The sequence below is a fragment of the Miscanthus floridulus genome, chromosome 2 (genome assembly GCF_019320115.1).
Source record: "Miscanthus floridulus cultivar M001 chromosome 2, ASM1932011v1, whole genome shotgun sequence".
Taxonomy (NCBI): domain Eukaryota; kingdom Viridiplantae; phylum Streptophyta; class Magnoliopsida; order Poales; family Poaceae; genus Miscanthus; species Miscanthus floridulus.
In genome coordinates, this window is record NC_089581.1 from 60,055,864 (window position 1) to 60,073,894 (window position 18,031).

The 18,031-nt window shown below is 42.9% G+C and overlaps 1 long non-coding RNA gene across 3 annotated transcripts; it reads left to right on the plus strand.

Moving 5' to 3' along the window:
• Positions 1 to 12,107: 12,107 nt before the first annotated feature.
• Positions 12,108 to 16,454, plus strand: LOC136538938 (uncharacterized). 3 transcript variants are annotated; one of them, XR_010779486.1, is made up of 7 exons: positions 12,109 to 12,869; positions 13,202 to 13,269; positions 14,015 to 14,101; positions 14,194 to 14,278; positions 14,364 to 15,340; positions 15,441 to 16,145; positions 16,233 to 16,454. It is a non-coding gene; the product is annotated as an uncharacterized lncRNA (long non-coding RNA). The 3 variants fall into 3 exon arrangements; XR_010779487.1 differs by having other exon boundaries at positions 12,108 to 12,869; positions 14,015 to 14,106; positions 14,364 to 16,145; XR_010779485.1 differs by having other exon boundaries at positions 14,364 to 16,145.
• Positions 16,455 to 18,031: the final 1,577 nt, after the last annotated feature.

Sequence of the window (18,031 nt, forward strand, 5' to 3'; positions counted from 1 at the left end):
TTTAGCTTGCTCAGACATGCAAACAATCTAAGCTACACTTTTTAAATAGTCAAACAAAAAGAGTTCAGGAGTCAAAACAAGTCAAACCACTTTTTGAAATCATATTTAGGCAACATGATCAATATGAACAATGTTCCAAATGACATTCTAGGTGTAACTAAGTTACTTAAAAGAATTATTAGCCACACCACACGTGGGTCACACAAGAATCAAGCATTGTATGTACTGAAACAATGAAAAACACATGAAATGTTACATTTGTTTCATAGTCATGTTTCACATGTTTCATGATCTTGTTGCATGGTACTAACTAGTTTTGTTTCACTAAAGTGAGTTGCACATGTTGCACTTAAGTGTTGCACACTATTCATCTCATAAAAGAAACAACACACATGAAATATGCAACATGTTGCAATGTTTCGAAATCATGTTTCATGTGATATAAGCTTATGAATGGATGAATGATGCTCATGTTTATGAAATGCAAGTGCAAATGTGGAAGCCAAACACCTGGGGTGTTACAGCCCTCCCCCCTTATAAAAATCTCGTTCCGAGATTTGAAAAGCGTACCATTGTTGATAGAATTCCTTATAACCATCCCTCAAATAATCTTCTATTTCTCACGTTGCATCGTGTTCACTACCCTGATTACTCCACATGACTTTGTAAAACTTGACCACCCGACTCTGAGTCACTCGCTCACGAGTGTCAATCACTCGGACTGGCTTTTCTTCAAAGGTCAAATCTGATTTTAACTCGATATCCCCCAATGGAACTCTCTCTTCAGGGACGCGAAGACATTTCTTCAATTGGGATACATGAAAGACATTGAAGATAGCACTCATCTCAGGAGGTAATTGAATCTTGTATGCCACCTTACCACTTTGTCCTATGATTTCAAACAGACCAACATATCTCGGCGCAAGCTTTCGCTTCACACCAAAGCATTGGACACTCTTCATAGGTGAGACTTTCAGATAAACGAAGTCTCCAACTTCGAACTCAATAGGTTTTCTACGTCGATCAGCATAACTTTTCTGCCTAGCTTGAGCTGTGGCCATGTGGGTTTGGATAGTACGGACTTATTCTTTGGCTTCTTGAACAAAATCAATTCCATAATATCTCCTTTCACCGGCTTCTACCTAATTCAATGGGGTTCTACACTTTAGGCCATACAAAGCTTCAAACGGAGCCATCTTGATGCTCTCTTGATAACTATTATTGTACGAGAATTCAGCTAGGGGCAACGATTTTTCCCATGAGCCCTTAGCCGAGATGACACATGCTCTCAACATATCTTCTAAGATTTGATTCACTCGTTCAGTTTGCCCATTGGTTTGTGGATGATAGGCAGAACTTCTTACTAACTTAGTTCCTAATAATCTGTGTAAGTGCTCCCAAAAGCGAGCAGTGAACTGTGGTCCTCTATCCGAGACAATAGTACGAGGGATCCCATGAAGTCGGACTATCTGATTAAAGTACAACTCCGCATAGTCGGTTGGATGGAAATCTGTGCGGACAGGAATGAAGTGTGCAGACTTGGTCAGTTAGTCTACAATCACCCAAATAGAGTTAAAATTCCTCTGAGTAGTAGGGAGTCCAACTATAAAATCCATACTTATCTCCTCCTATTTCCAACCTGGAATAGAGAGTGGCTAAAGTAATCTAGCTTTCATGTGTACAGCCTTGACTCGACAACAAGTGTCACACCTAGCCACATAAGCGGCTATCTCTTTCTTCATTTTGGTCCACCAAAATCAAGGCTTCAAATCATGATACATTTTGCTACTACCAGGATGAATAGATAGTTTAGAGGAATGGGCTTCGGATATGATTTGATTTCTAAGCTCTCTATCCTTCGAAACTACCAACCTATCCTTGAATCATAACACGCCATCCTCATCTACTCAAAAATGTTTGGTTTCTTGCTCTTTCATCTTGCGCTTGATGTGGAACACACCTGGATCTATCTTCTGTAGCTCGATAATTCGACTCTGTAGAGTACAACTGACAGTGATGTTGTATAGGACTATGGGATGAAGGAGTTTTGACAAATGGACATCACTCTCCATCAATGAGTGACAATAAGATTTCCTGCTTAAGGCATCCGCTACAACATTTGCCTTGCCCGGGTGATAGTGCACTTGAAGGTTATAATCCTTGATTAACTCGAGCCATCTTCTCTGACGCATATTCAACTCTGGTTGAGTGAAGATGTACTTGAGATTTTTATGATCAGTGTAGATGTTGCACACATTGTCGAGCAAATAATGTCTCCAAGCCTTCAAAGCATAAACAACAACAGCGAGTTCCAAGTCATGCGTTGGATAATTCACTTCATGCTTCCGAAGTTGGCGAGAGGTATAAGCAATGACTCTACCCTCTTACATAAGAACACCTCCTAACCCAATATCTGATGCATCGCAGAACACATCAAAAGGTTTCTTGATATTCGGTTGTGCCAAAACCGGAGCCAAAGTTAGAAGAGTTCGTAGGGTATGGAAAGCCGCATCACACTCAGGAGTCCAGACAAACTTCATGTCTTTTTGCAGCAACCGAGTCATAGGCTTGGCTATTTTAGAGAAATCTGGGATGAAGCGACGATAATAGCCAGCCAACCCCAGAAAACTCCGAACCTCGTGCACCGAGATTGGAGCCTTCTAGTTCAACACTTCTTGCACCTTGGTGGGATCAACCATAATTCCACCATCGGACAACACGTGTCCAAGAAAAGGTACCTCATGAAGCCAGAATTCACACTTGCTAAACTTTGCATAAAGTTGGTGTTCTCGCAACCTTGTGAGAACCACTCACAAATGTTCAACATGATCTTCTTCGTTCTTCGAATAAACCAGGATATCATCTATAAATACCACCACAAATTTGTCCAACTTGGGCATAAACACCTAATTCATCAGATACATAAAATGTGCGGGGGCATTGGTCAATCCAAAAGACATAACAAGGTACTCATACAGACCATATCTTATAGAGAATGCAGTTTTCGGGACATCCTCAGGCCAAATTTTGATTTGATGATAACCAGATCTCAAATCAATCTTGGAAAAGACTTTTGCTTTAGACAACTGATCAAATAAAATATCTATGCGTGGCAGAGGGTACTTATTCTTGATTGTAACTGCATTCAAGGATCTATAATCTACACACATGCGTAGGGATTGATCCTTCTTCTTTACAAAAATAGCTGGGCACCCCCACGGAGATGAACTAGGACGAATAAGGCCTTTCTTTAGAAGTTCATTCAACTAGGTCTTAAGTTCGGCTAGTTCATTGGGAGGCATTCTATATGGCCTTCTAGAGATGGGCGCTGTACCAGGAAGCAACTCTATCTTGAACTCCACTTCTTGATCCGGGAGCAATCTAGGCAAATCATCAGAAAAAACATCCGGAAAGTCACACACGACAGGGATATCTGCCAGAGACTTTGCTTGCACCGCATTGGTCATGCAAGAAAGATTGATGTCTCGGGGTAACTGTACTAGAAAACCCTCCTGATTACCAGGATCTCTGAGCATGACTACCCTAGTCGATGTATCAATAAGCACTCCATGATGGCTCATCCAGTTCATTCCCAATATCACATCGATACCCAGCCCCAGCAAAACTACCAGATCAACCTGATAACTTCACCCCTCTATCTCAAATTGTATGTCCCCAACTACCAGCTTGGTTGGGATAATACCACTGGCAGCCCTAATGCAATAACCCTCACCCTCAACAGTGTATGTTTTCTGCATAATCTTGGATGCAAATACTGGGCTAATAAAGGAATGCGAAGCACCTGAATCAAATAGTACAACTATGGGGTGTTGATCAATCAGAAACTTACCAGCAGTTACCACCTCTCCTGAAGGAATCTCAGTGATATTAGTGTGGTTCACCTGCCCCTGACTGCCACCTTGGTAGTTATTCTTCTTGGGGTAAGGGCACTCCCTTGCCCAGTGGCCGGTCTTGTTGCAGTTCCAGCACGACAAGTTGCTTGGAGGGGCCTTGGAACTGCCCTGACTGGTAGTGCCCTTGGGAAGAGCAACAGTAAAGGCCTTGCGAAATCTAGTTCTACCTGGATTCTTCTTCTACGGTGGGCGGAATTTAGCAGCTGATGCTGGAGGGCGGACTGGAGCCCTTGGTGCGATAGGAGCCTTGGATTGTGAGGCGCCCGCCTCATAGGCCCTCTTACGACTTTTCGAAGCAGCATACACAGCATTGTTGTTCTCTTGCGATAAAGCATCACTCACAAACTCATTAAATGAGCACACTTGCAATTTCCCATGGTTTTCATCAATTTGGGGCTAAGTCCCCGCTTGAAACTAGCAATCTTTTTGGCATCAGTGTCCACAAACTCGGTAGCATACCTTGCAAGGTTATTAAAAGCCTGCAGGTATTCATTCAAGCTCTTATTCCCTTGGGTCAGCTTCATAAACTCTGTATGCTTGATTGCCATGAGACCAGGAGGAATGTAATTTCCCCTGAAAGCAGACTTGAACTAATCCTAAGTGATTTGGGCATTAGCGGGCATAGTGGACCGATGATGACTCCACCAAATGCTAGCTAGCCCATGTAGTTGGTGAGATGCATACTCAGTCTTCAGCACCTCAGTCAAGCGGAGCAGACGGAACTTCTGCTCGAGAGTATTCAACCACTCGTCAGCTTGTAGGGGCACCTCAGCCTCCTTGAAGACGGTGGTGGCTGTGGTGCAGTGGCGAGCAGGTGCGAGCGTGGCAGAGCCGGTGACGATGATGACGGCCTGCTACGACTTCTGTGGTGAGCGGAGGAAGCGAAGAATTGAAATGTGGCACAGGGGGGCTCTCGGTGGCGTGCTAGGGCTTCATTTGCCGAGCTCTGCCCCGATGTGGCCTGACCAGGCAGGCAGCCGACGACGCGTGGCGCCACGCGGTGGTGAAGTCCTGCTGTCGGTCGAGTACTGTAGCACGTCTGAAATCCGATTCAGTTTCCAAATGAACCGACTGACAGAGCAAGTTTATCGCTCCATATTTCCAAAATCGTGAGGATTCAGCTCATGGCATAGTTGACAAAGTTATAGTACTAAGTGTGATCTTCCACTTTGCCAATTGGAGCTCAAGCTAATTCGGCTTTGTTTGGGAGCTACAAGGTGAATAAGTTGGGTACATGAAACTGAAATCCAGCCCTTATACTTAGAAAAATTCTAAGTGTCAAATACAACCCCAAAACTGACTTGTGGGAGCTTTTTGAGCATGTTGTGCACATTTTCATGACTTGGTTTCTAAACAAAGTTTGTTCCTTATAAAATTTGCTACAACTTTGCTTTAGCTTGCTCAGACATGCAAACAATCTAAGCTACACTTTTTAAACAGTCAAACAAAAAGGGTTCAGGAGTCAAAACAAGTCAAACCACTTTTTGAAATCATATTTAGGCAACATGATCAATATGAACAATGTTCCAAATGACATTCTAGGTGTAACTAAGTTACTTAAAATAATTATTAGCCACACCACACGTGGGTCACATAAGAATCAAGCATTGTATGTACTAAAACAATGAAAAACACATGAAATGTTACATTTGTTTCATAGTCATGTTTCACATGTTTCATGATCTTGTTGCATGGTACTAACTAGTTTTGTTTCACTAAAGTGAGTTGCACATGTTGCACTTAAGTGTTGCACACTATTCATCTCATAAAAGAAACAACACACATGAAATATGCAACATGTTGCAATGTTTCGAAATTATGTTTCATGTGATATAAGCTTATGAATGGATGAATGATGCTCATGTTTATGAAATGCAAGTGCAAATGTGGAATCCAAACACCTGGGGTGTTACATGCTATGTGATAACAGAGGTCGGGCCAGCAGGGGAGATCCTTGAGCCAAAGGAATTAAGAGGAAAATTCCATAATGCGATCGGGGCCCTAGTAAGAGATAAATTGAACCCAGCAATCCCTAACTGGAAAGAGGTACCAGAGAACACAAAGAATGCACTATGGGATAGGCAGCTGAAGGTCAATTTTAGATTTCCAAAGGGTAAGCACGAATTGGTAAAAAAATGCTATCAAGATGATGGAAGAGTCATTCCGACGTTGGAGGTCGGAGCTCAACATGAAGTATATCCAAAAGGGGTTAACTCCCTTCAACGAGTTTGGCAAAATAACTCCTAGTCAATGGGAGGAGCTCGTGGCTTAGAAGACTTCACCGGAGGCATTGGAGCTCAGTGCCCATAACACCGAGCTGGCGAAGAGGAACAAACACCACCATCATCTAGGCCCCGGTGGCTACTATGCCAAGGAAGAATAGTTTAAGAAGATGGACGAAGAGGCCGCAGTTGCTGGGAATATCGATGTGATGAATTTGAAGGTACGCTCAAGAAACTGGATATATGCGAGGAGTACAGAATCATCCAGCAGTAATCCTAAGTTTGGTAAGCCAGAGACCCAAGAGGCGGTATCAAGGATACTTAAATATGCTAAAGACAAGGAGAAGGGCTCATTCAATCCTTCCAGATTGAGGGACGAGCTTAGCCTTGGCTTGGGAAACAAGGAGCACACGGGCCGCACCAGGGGGCTAGGGAAAAGGATGACCTGGAAGCAAGGATTTGAAGAGGATAGGCACATGTACAAGAAACATGGCCGAGACCGGGAGACTAGTCTTGAGCTCCAAGTGAAGGCTCTAGTTGCGAAGGCGCTGGAGGAGCAAGGACTATCTACGGAGCCATAGATATTAGAGACGCCGTCGGGAGAACTGGCATTAGTTGGCAGCCCTCTGAAAGTTCCTAGCAGCCAAGGTTCCACTGCAGCCACAACCCTAGTCGATCACATACGGGAACCAACTAGTTGCACCTTGGTGTTTCTCAGCGGTCGGCAGAACACTATGATGGAGGTGGCAACAGGTGTGGCACATCCTCCCAGTGGCTTACACCACAATAATAAGATACCTTCGGACTACACTAGGGTCGAGGTGCATACAGTGAAGCCTGAGTTCATGTAGTGGAGGATAGACTACGCAACTCCCGAGGGGCTAGTGTTACTCGGAGACGTTATGGGGCAGTTCATCCTCTGGCACAAACGGGACATTATATTGACTGCTTCTTCGCTGCCTCCCCCTCTCCCAAATTTGGAGCGAGTTGTTGAGGTTGGGGAGATATTTTCACCGTCTTGTGACCCCCACATTCCTGAGATGCCACATTCTTTCCCGCCTTGTAGCGAGCATGTGCCTGATGAGATGCCACAACCTTCTCCAGCTCGTACCGAGCAAGTGCATCATGAGATACCACAGTCTTCTCAACCAGCACAACCGATACATGAACAACGAGTGCCTCCTGAAGAAGCTGCAGCACAAGAAGATGAGGACGTGCCTGAATGGGAACTTCGAAAGAAGCATCCAATCACCATAAGGCCAGTTTATGTTCCGATCAAAGATGTCTCGTCGGTGTCCAAGTGGTATTCCCATGACCAGTTCAAGCCTGAGAACCAAGTTAAAAAAGTCCCATCACGGGGTTCTGAGGAGGCCGTCACTAGCAAACTCCACTAAATTGCAAAGCAGTATTCAAATGTTGATGCCATCAAATGGTCAAAGGATTGCCCAAAAACATATGAAAGAGGCAAGCCCTTCCTACCAAACCGGGACATCCAGCGCCTACCACTTGGAATGAGAAGATTCCATGATTGGTACTTGCGTGTTCTCCCAACAAGCATAGATATCATACAAGCATGCTTTCCCACCGACACATTTGGAAGTCCAGCCGGGAAAATTGTCTTTGACTTCAATGACATGCAAACATGCTTTCACCTAGGAGAAACGGAGACGAATCTAATTCGCACATGGTGCCTGTAAGTCCTTGTCCTCTCGATATGATATGAATATCATCTTTGAATTTTGTTGTAACTAACCCACGCCGTGATTTGTAGAATGCAAGTGCACATTGTTAAACAAATGCCAAGTGTAAAAGTCGGGTATGTGGACCCTCAAGCTATAGCCCAAACAAATTTCAATTATCCTAAACGGTGGACACTTGATGCCAAAGAGCTAGCTGCTGCAAAGACTCTTCGGGAGAAAGAGCACATCCGTACGGTGAAACTAAGGGAAGAGTCCCTTAAGGTTACGGCATACATTGCCCTGGCTTTCAAAAATCTCCAACAACACTCTACTATATGGCTACCATACAACTTCGAGTAAGCTCAACTCTATACTTAAAGCTTTGTTCGATATATTTTTATTCGATGCAAAAGAGCTTATCTAGTTCTATGATTAAATCCATGCAGTAGCCGTCGATATCGGGAGGAGCATGGCATGGGTCTTTGATTCATTAGATAAGGACCCGGCGACATACAAAGACTTTATATCGATTCTCAAGGCGTATACATATCGACAATCCTCATTAGCTTATACGTTTGTATGCATACTTGTAACGTTCACTTTTGGATACTAACAAGTTGTATTTGCTAAAATAATTCGAACATGGCATTTAGGTTCTATGTCACTAATCATCATGGAAGGCATGATCCAGCAAGGAAGGAAAAGCTGGCTATAAAAACACTATGTGCGGTAAGTGTAACTTACTTCTTCAGTACTCCATTACATGGCTGTCAAAAGCATTACTTAACATTTTCATATGCAAAACACACAGTGCCCTAAGCAGAAGCCTGGGAGTGTACATTGTGGATACTATATATGTTCTATAATGAGTAACACCGGTGCCTACAAGAGACACTCCTTAAGGATAAGTTTGAACCTCTTCACCCGTAGTATAAAAACTTCGTAAATGGTATGAAATACTAAACCGAAACTTGTTCTCTTGTAGTGGAGAGAAGAGAAAGAAATGAAAAGAGACCCATACAAGGATGATCAACTCTTAGAGCTCGTCGGCGACCTTTGCAACTTCATATTGGACCAGATTGTACACGTCAGAGGCGCCTACCATGACCGAGAGTCTGAGTTAGGTACAAATCCTCAGTACCAACACCTTCGTGAGACTGAAAGACTAGCTCTAGGACGTTGATAACAATGTGTATGGAATTTATATATTTAATGATGGATTGTATATATTCTTGTGAATTGGACTTGTAATTGTAGTTTATAGAATACTCTTGTGCTTGTAGTCGCGGTCGCGGGGCGTTCGGCAACGCGAACGCTGGTCGCGAGGCGTTCGGCAACGCGAACGCGGTTCGGAATGTTGATCGTGGGGCGTTCGGCAACGCGAACGCGATTCGGAACGTTGGTTGTGGGATGTTCGGCAACGCGATTTTGAATTGTAAATTTGAATTTTTTTTGCGGAAAAACGTACTGTAGGGGCGGTTCTATATTGAACCGCCTCTACAAATACCTGTTTGTAGGAGCGGCTGGTAATACGAGCCGCCCCTACAAATCGATTTGTAGGGGCGGCCTGGGAACCGCCCCTACAAAAGCATGATTTGTAGAGACCCTTGCGTAGGGGCGGCTGGGCAAACCGCCCCTACAAATGGTCTACAACCGCCCCTAAAAACCCTTTTTGACGTAGTGAAGCACACAAAGTACAAAGAAGAAGGAAGACAAAGATTGTCTCCAGATGGACATGGAACAGCCTGGAATTATGAGGGCAAAGGAAAGGAAGATAAGGTTTGTTTTGTCAGAAAGAACAGAACACAGATTAGTTGTTACCTTCTCAGATTAAATAATAAACAATGAGTGTTAAAGGCAATGCATAGTTTATTTCCGTTTCATATTTTATTGACATATGAAACACATCTGTGCTAATTCGTACCAAGGTACACTTGTCATTGTACTTGATTGAGTTTATGATGCTAGCCTATGATTTACAAACTTAGCACAAGGTTGTCTTTTAAGGATGGTTCTATCATGGCCATATCTTATTTTATATATTGCAACTGATAGCTGGTTACTGAAAGTAAAGGGTACATGCGAAGGCTTCACATCCAGACATCCTAAGGTTTATAAGAACTGTTAGCACGTAGGAACATCATTGATCCAATCTCAATAGAAAATATCAGCAAGTAGTAGCAACAATTAAGTCTGAAATCTAAGAGAAGATGCATTACCCTAAGTGTAGCTTTAATTAGAACTACCATTTCTTAATCATTAACAGCTACTGTAACATAGGATGCCTTAAATCTACAACTGGTCTAGTTTACCTGCTGTTCATCAGTTTATGTTCCATATTGTAGATGATAGATTATCCAGTGGGCGGCTCAACTAAGATCCATCAGCATGGCTCGGTGGCTCAGTGCCCAAGCCCCAGTCTAGTCACCTCAAATTACTGATCGAAATGGGCAATTCTTTCTGTGCTTCATGAGGACAAGAACATCAGAAATACATGCTTAAAATCTGCATTGTCATAAACTGTCAGATCTGCATGTAAGATAAGAATGGACCTTGCAGAGAGACGAGTGCCTTATGTCCCTCTGTCCCAACATAGTTTGCATCATCCGTGTACCGTTTACATCCTCTACAAGCTGTATTTTCTACTAAAAGAAAAGTCAGATCAAAAGCTGTCCTAATCTACCTCAGTTTAAGTAATTCGGTATCAACATCACAGGGCAAATCATACATTTCCTTTGCATAAGCAAGTATGTGGAGGTGCTGCAATCTGATCCTGAAATTTTATCTTCATATGCAGGATTGGAACAAAAGGACAGAAAAATCGGTTGCAAAAGAAATTTGGTCGGTGAGATGAGATCTCAATATTATTGAGCAAAACAGCCATATGATCATTATCTAACAGGTTTCAGGTGATCAGCACTGCATCAGCAGCACCCATCATTGTGCTCCAGGTTGCTGTCAAATTTTTACTAGTGGCCAATCCTTACGCATGCAAACGTCTCTTTAGCACACCAAACTTGTTGATACTGGTAGCAATGTCTAATAACCCATAAAGATCTTACTATATTACTCTCACTAACAGTCAAGTTAATCATTGCAGGAAACATCGAGACTTGAAAGATTACTTGGTACTACAGTTTCCCTTATTTTAAAAACATATGCTCTTCGTTTTAGAAAGAAAAAAACAATCTATGGAGTGCTTTTTAATTCAAAATTCGAGAGATACTGATGATAACCTAATGTGCAATAAATAACAAGCAATTAACCAAGTAGCTTTGCTCTTGCATGTCCATCTTTTTGCCACGTTCATTTAAGTTCAATGACAACCTTTGGAAATCATTTCGCTGTCCAGTTATTTTGAGCGAACATATAATTAATGTGTCTTTCTGTTCCAGGTGCAACTGTAAACTACTAAACTATCTCTGGAGAAGTCAAGGGTCTAAAATGCACTCTCCTAATAAGATAATAAAAGCAGGAATTATATGCACCCTCATCAACTCCAGTGGATTCAAGAATGCATAGGAGAGCAAACATATCATCCATTACGCAAAAAAGGGCAATACAAAGTGCAGCAATACAGATTGATGAGGCACTTACATCATCCATGGTCTCCATCATATTCAATTATCACAGATTTTTTTACATTAAAAAAATATAACAGATTTGTTCTCATGACCCCTATGCAGAATGTAACCATAAAAAGTAGCGTAGCTAGGACAGAGGGTAGGTGCAAACAAATTATCTTAAGTTTGACCATTGATATTTTACTTGATCAGCCACATGGATATATTTGTCTTGAAAAGCACTTCACTATACTAGTACTTTTATTAAGGTATACTAATATTTTAGAACAGAATGTGGTGGTCGAAGTTATGTTATTGAGGTTGTCAATCAAAGCAGTACTTATTTTGATTGGAGGGAGAATGCATTGTAATACAGACACATTTAAATGATGCTGTAGATTGCAGAAAACATCATCTTAAAAAATACAAAGCATTGCAACAAAAAGGTAAGCGTTATAAACAATGTGTTGTCCAATACAAAGAACCCAGAAAGGCATACAGGAGCAGGTTGTGTTCCGTCTCTCAATACCCAAGATTTACAACATACTCCACTGTCTAAATGATAGTAGGGCAGCCTGTCAAATCTGAAACTCACAGATCAGAACTAGAGTGGGCTTAACTCTAATTTCAAAGTTTATACCCTCAACAACCCAGTACACAGAATCTCTACAACTAAAAATTAGCGATGCGAAAAATCGCACGCTCCTGCGCTCGCCCGGCGCGCTTTCACTCGCCCGCGCATGCAGTGCACCGGCCCCGCGCGACGCGCAATCACCGCAGCCCCGGAAGGAAAGGAATCACCGCACCCTCGCCTGCCCACATCTGCGCTCTCCCACGACGCGCAGTCACCGCAACCCACGCCGCCACACCCTCGCGCCTGCACCAGCACCTCGCCCCGCCCCTGTCCGACACCGCCGAGCACCCGTTATAGATCCGCGAGGAGCCACGCCGGTAAGTCGCGTTGCATTGGATTTCTTATCCATTGTTTCGGTCGACAGTACTCCTCGCCCCGGGCTCAGCCACGCCGCCGCCTCCTCTCCGTCCCTGCCGCGCCGCCGCCCAAGCCTGTTCCGCCGCCGAGAAGGTGTTCGCGCCCGCGCCGTCGGCCTCACCCCGCCGATCCGCGGCCGACGGACCACCGAGAAGGAGGACTACCGAGAAGGCCCTCGTCGCACACGCCCGTCGACCTCGCCATTCGCGCCTGCGCTGTCGGTTGCCTCCCCAGCCTCCTTCACTAGGCCCTTCAAGATCTAGCATCGGACGTGACCTCGCCGGCCATGGCGACCACCCTGCCAGATCCCTGGCAGACCCATCGTTTACAGCTTCCCCGTCGAAAAGGGCAATGGCGGCTCCTCCCCTTCGCTCCGCTGCAGTTCATTACCTACTCTAATAAATCACCAGAGTATAGGCAAAGGACAAACAAATTTCAGAGATGTTCCTAAATGCTGCAGGGACGAGTTTGTGAACTCCTCTTTAGGTTTAACGAAGAAGGTATGTGATTCTTCTGGTTCTTCAGTGTTCGTTGTTCTAATACATGTTGGCATGTCATGGTTTATAAGACTTAAAATTACCAATGTTGCGAAACAAAGCAACTATCAGATGTCCAATGTATGCACAGGGAATTAGGATACCTAAAAGAGCAAGAAGCAGATATGAGTAGCTGGGGAGCGGTCCGTATCCCCAGCTAAAACTGTTCTAAAATTTCCTTGACAATATATATGTCTGAAACTTGGTCTTAAAACTGTATTCCATATCATTTCCTTCGGTGCCATGTGGCATTTTGTCTAACCTCAGATTCAATAATTGTTTTTGTTCCCTTTCAGCTGAGCAAAAAAGGAGCATTTGATCCTGAAGGCACTGCTTCTCATAGTAGCATGATATCAGTCAAGAGGTAATAGCTGAATCATGTCAAGATTTAATTATTACCTTGTTTTGGCTGCACTAAACTTTCAAAAGTAGAAGTAAAAGAAGAAAGAGTCATCAGTTCCAAATGGAAAAGATAATCAGGCCATTTTATTCCAGTACTGCCCTTTTTCATGACATTAAATGAGCCAGCATGTTGTTTAGCTTTTTAGATATCAACAAGACAACAACTTATTTATGTTTGTCATTTACAGACTACAGTGGGTTTTTTCCGAGACGATTTGGCAAGGAGCAGGACCTTTTGCCTAGTCTTTTCGTATCAAATCAATTATGCATCATTGTTAAAAAAAAAGTTCAGTACTGCATCTTTGTTTCTGTTTCATATTTTGAGTTATCACTTATGTGGTCTATAGACTCTCCATATATACTTTTGAAATAAGCACTAACCAAGGTAGGTTTCACCTATAAATCTATGCGTTGATTTCCAAAGTTCTGAACTACGTGATTTTAATGGCATGTAGTTGCATGTTTTTTGTCTAATCAAGAATAACACGGACCATCAGTCACTCTGTATCTATTAATTAATAGCTAAACATGGCTACTAACATAACACAATATATTCAGGAAACTGGCTTTTTTGTGACGTTTGTGACACTACAGCTCCTTGTGCTGTGATTGTGTTGCAAACTTGCAATGTACAACGCCCCCGTTTCTCCCAACTTTTGCTAAACCTGTCTGCGTCCTCTCTTTCTTTCTTTCTTTTTTGCCAATAGAGATTGGGCTGGGCTAGATTGGATTTGGAGTCCTCTTCTCATTGCTTGGGATCATTATGCTGTTTGTCAAGAGATTCCTGGCAATCGGTAATGTAATAATGATCCACCCTCTTGATTGATTCTGACTTCAGTCTAGCCTCCTGTTTACTGATTAGCACTGTTATTTGTCATGTTGTTAGATCTGCTTTGTTTCTGGTGTCTTACTGACCATTGGGCTAAAGCAAGCTATGTAATTCTCCACCAAGCCGGCCTAAGAATCACAAGGTCTTGATATTATCCCTGCAAAACCCAAGTTGTTTCAGTTTCATTTATATTTCTAGCTAACAAATGAGCCTCATAAACTGTGCAGGGCAATGTTTTTAAGGCGGCAAGGCGAGGCGTGGCGAGTGACTACCGCCTTACGCTTAGGCGACTGAGGCGTGAGGCGAAGCGACGCCTTACGGATTTTAAAAAAAACTTAAAACAACAGCTTAGAGTAGTAGATGATGAAGAAAAAAGAAAAGGAAAAAAGAAAAAGAGAGGAGTAAGAAGTGGGCTGGCCTAGCCCACCAGGCGGCCCATGTGCCCCACCCCCTCCTGGCGTGGTTTATCCCAATGGGAATCCCCTCCAGCGCTGCTCCTCGTTCTCCACCACTCGTCCGCCTCCGCTCGTCTCTCCGCCGCTCCACTTCCCTCTGCGGCTCTGCTTCCGTCCGTAGCTCCTCCCCTCTCTCCGGATGCGCTGCTCTGCTCCCCTCCCTCGCTGCTCCCCTTCTAGATCTACAGTCGACGCCATCCCCTTCCAGATCGAGCAGCCGATGGTGAGAAGGCGGAATCGAGCAGGCGACGGCGAGGAGACGGCGCAATTGAGCGGAATCGACGAGGAGACGGTGGAATAGAGAGGACCCTGCATCAGAATCGATGAGGAGACGGCGGAATCGAGGGGGCATCAGCATGTGCATAAGGAGACAAGGTGCTGCCTTACCCCTAAGGCGAGCTTGGATGCCTAATCGCTCTCTCTTTCCTTTTTTTCGCGCCTATTCTCCTGCGTTTTCCCACTGTCTAGAGCAGAGGCTTCCTCGTATGGCGCCCGCCATGCGCGATTTGGCGCGATTTGGATGCCAAAGCGACGTTTTTTGGACGCCTCGGCTGTAAGGCGGACGCCACATGAATCTAAGGCGAGTCGTCTGCTAAGGCGTCGTGCGTGCAGCGCCTTGGCGCTTAAGCGACGCCTTAAAAACACTGGTGCAGGGTACAATCTATTTCGGGTTTGGCTTTTTCCTGGTCCTCATTGGATGGGCCTGCCTTGGGCATGATGGTGGACTCTTGCTTCATCATGCTCTTCAGGTTGGTAGTTTCTTTCCTGTTCTTAACGTTACTCATATGTTGAAATATGGTGAGAAAGTTACTTTTCCTCATTGTTATAACAACTGCAAAACATATTCAGCCTGATCGGCTGTGGTACAAGCAGTGCTGTAGCTGCCGCACAAGGTACGGAAACTATTACAGCCAATCCAAAACAACTGCAGCCCAAACAACAGTAAGAATCACAGCCATCGCTTTGACGGTGCGGTGGACGATCCGCACAATTACTACCCTGAGGAATTCCTTAACACTTTGACATCCAATGGTCTACCTCCACATGTGTTGAAGCTGAAGATTGGTTGTCCGGTGATATTGCTTAGGAACATTGATCCTTGCGAAAGGACTTTGTAATGGTACCAGGCTTATCATACGGGGGTTCCAAAAGAATACCATAGACACATAAATTGTGTTGGGACAGCACGCTGGAAAGCGGGTTTTTCTGCCTCGAATACGCTTATGCCCGTCGAACGATGAGATGTTCCCTTTCCAATTTAAGCGAAAGTAGTTCCCTATTCGACTCAGCTTTGCAATGACTGTTAACGAGGCACAGGGGCAGACTATTCCTAACGTCAGGGGTATACTTGCCGGAACCAATGTTCTCGCATAGCCAATTGTATGTGGCGCTATCAAGAGCTACAACAAGATCGAACATTAGGATTTTGGCTGTGCCGGCTGCTGAGAAGGACGTGAACAAGGGAAAAGAGAAAGGGAAGGGGAAGAAGAGACCGATAAAGGATATATTCACAAAGAATATTGTATATAAAGAGGTTCTAACTCTATGAAAGAGGTAATGCATTACACGTCGATACATATTTTTTTCAAGATATATCAATAGTACTTTAACTTTAAAAATTAACAATCAACTTATGTGCAGGATATTTCTAACTACAGCTTCAACTATCTGCATGCTTCAGCTGCAAGAAGTTAGATGCCGCATCGTGAACTTGAAAATCTTCTGAACTATCTTTGATTGGTGACCAGCCGCCGTGCAAAGCACGTTCTCTTGGTCGAAACATTGAGAGATTAGATTCTTAATTGTACAATATATTGTAAAACATGTATTGTAAAACACAAACTTGTTATGATAAAGTGAATGCTCGTGTATTGCAACTTGTAAAACATCACGATTGCAATATCTATTTTAGATACAGTATAACATGCGCTTATACATATGTTATCGTGATATTATATGTACCCGTTGCAATGCACGGGCTTTTAACTAGTTAGAATAAAACGCAAGCTGTCAAGCGGTGTGGTTATATGATAGATTAGGCATACAGGAGCAGGTTGCAGTATCCTATTTTTATATATGCTCAATAGGAGATGCCAAATATGCTAGTTTTTTTTTCTATATCCCAAATAAGAAGGTGATTATTATATGATAGATTAGACCAAATTGCATGACAACTGCGTTATGATGCAATTTGTTTACACAATAGAAGGGGAATCAGTATGAGAGCCGGGTGATCTGTCCATATCAAAGCTACAATGTGAAAACAGTCACAGTCAACAAATCATCTCTATCAAACAGCAATGTGAAATCAATTATAATGTTGTGCAACAAGTTGAACGCAGCCATTAGTTTACTGCCTTTATGTTGTCTGGTAAAGTCAGCTTATGTGGCACACACTCATGCGGGGGAAGCAAACAAGATAAGTAAAATAATCCATAGTGCTACACCATTTCCCAAGATAAAATATGCAATGATAGATTACAAAAATCTCTGGGGTCAACAGACATCCACTAGAACATAGAAAAAAAAATTAAGACAACTATTCCTCGCTACATATATGATAATAAGGACAAGCATTAGTTCTGCATATGCTAATAAATTAATGCTTACATTGATGGCAGCTTTTGACAATTTCAACAATCAGATCACAGAATGCATCATTTGCAGCATTCTGATAAATCCTGAATATTAGAAAGTGTGATTCATAGTTTCATACCAAGATGCACTCACAGTTCTTGTGGAACCACATAGCCTGTCTGTTATATATATATATATATATATATATATATATATATATATATATATATATATATACACACACACACACATACAGCAGCGCTATTCTACACCCTAGGTGGTGCAGAATATTATTCTACACCGCAAGTCAAAACTGACCAAAAACCGCATTCAGTATCACTCAGGACTACACCCAGGACCACAAAATACTGAACTATACTGAAACACGAATACTGAACAGTACTGAATTATGTTCAATATAATAGTTTGGTGTAGAATAATATTCTACACCTAGAGTGTAGAATAGCTCGTGTATAATAATAATAATAATAATAATAATAATAATAATAATAATAATAATAATAATAATAATAATAATAATAATAATAATAATAATAATAATAATAATAATAATAATAAAACTCAACATGCGAGGGGTAAGACAACCTTTCAGGCATTGCATTAAGATGAAGACCTTCTCACTCAGGTCGAGAAAACCCCCAAACCCCTGCTCCATCCATACACAGCAACACCGTGGCCCATGGGAAAATGACCACGACTGGGGTGGGGCCTTAGACATGTGCTTTAGCGTGGGACAGACGATGAGATTTTTTTTAACCCAAACCTAAAATTCGCTCCCACGGGGAGTCAAACCCAAGACCTGAGGAGTCCTACTCAAGCCACCTAACCAACTCAGCTAGAGG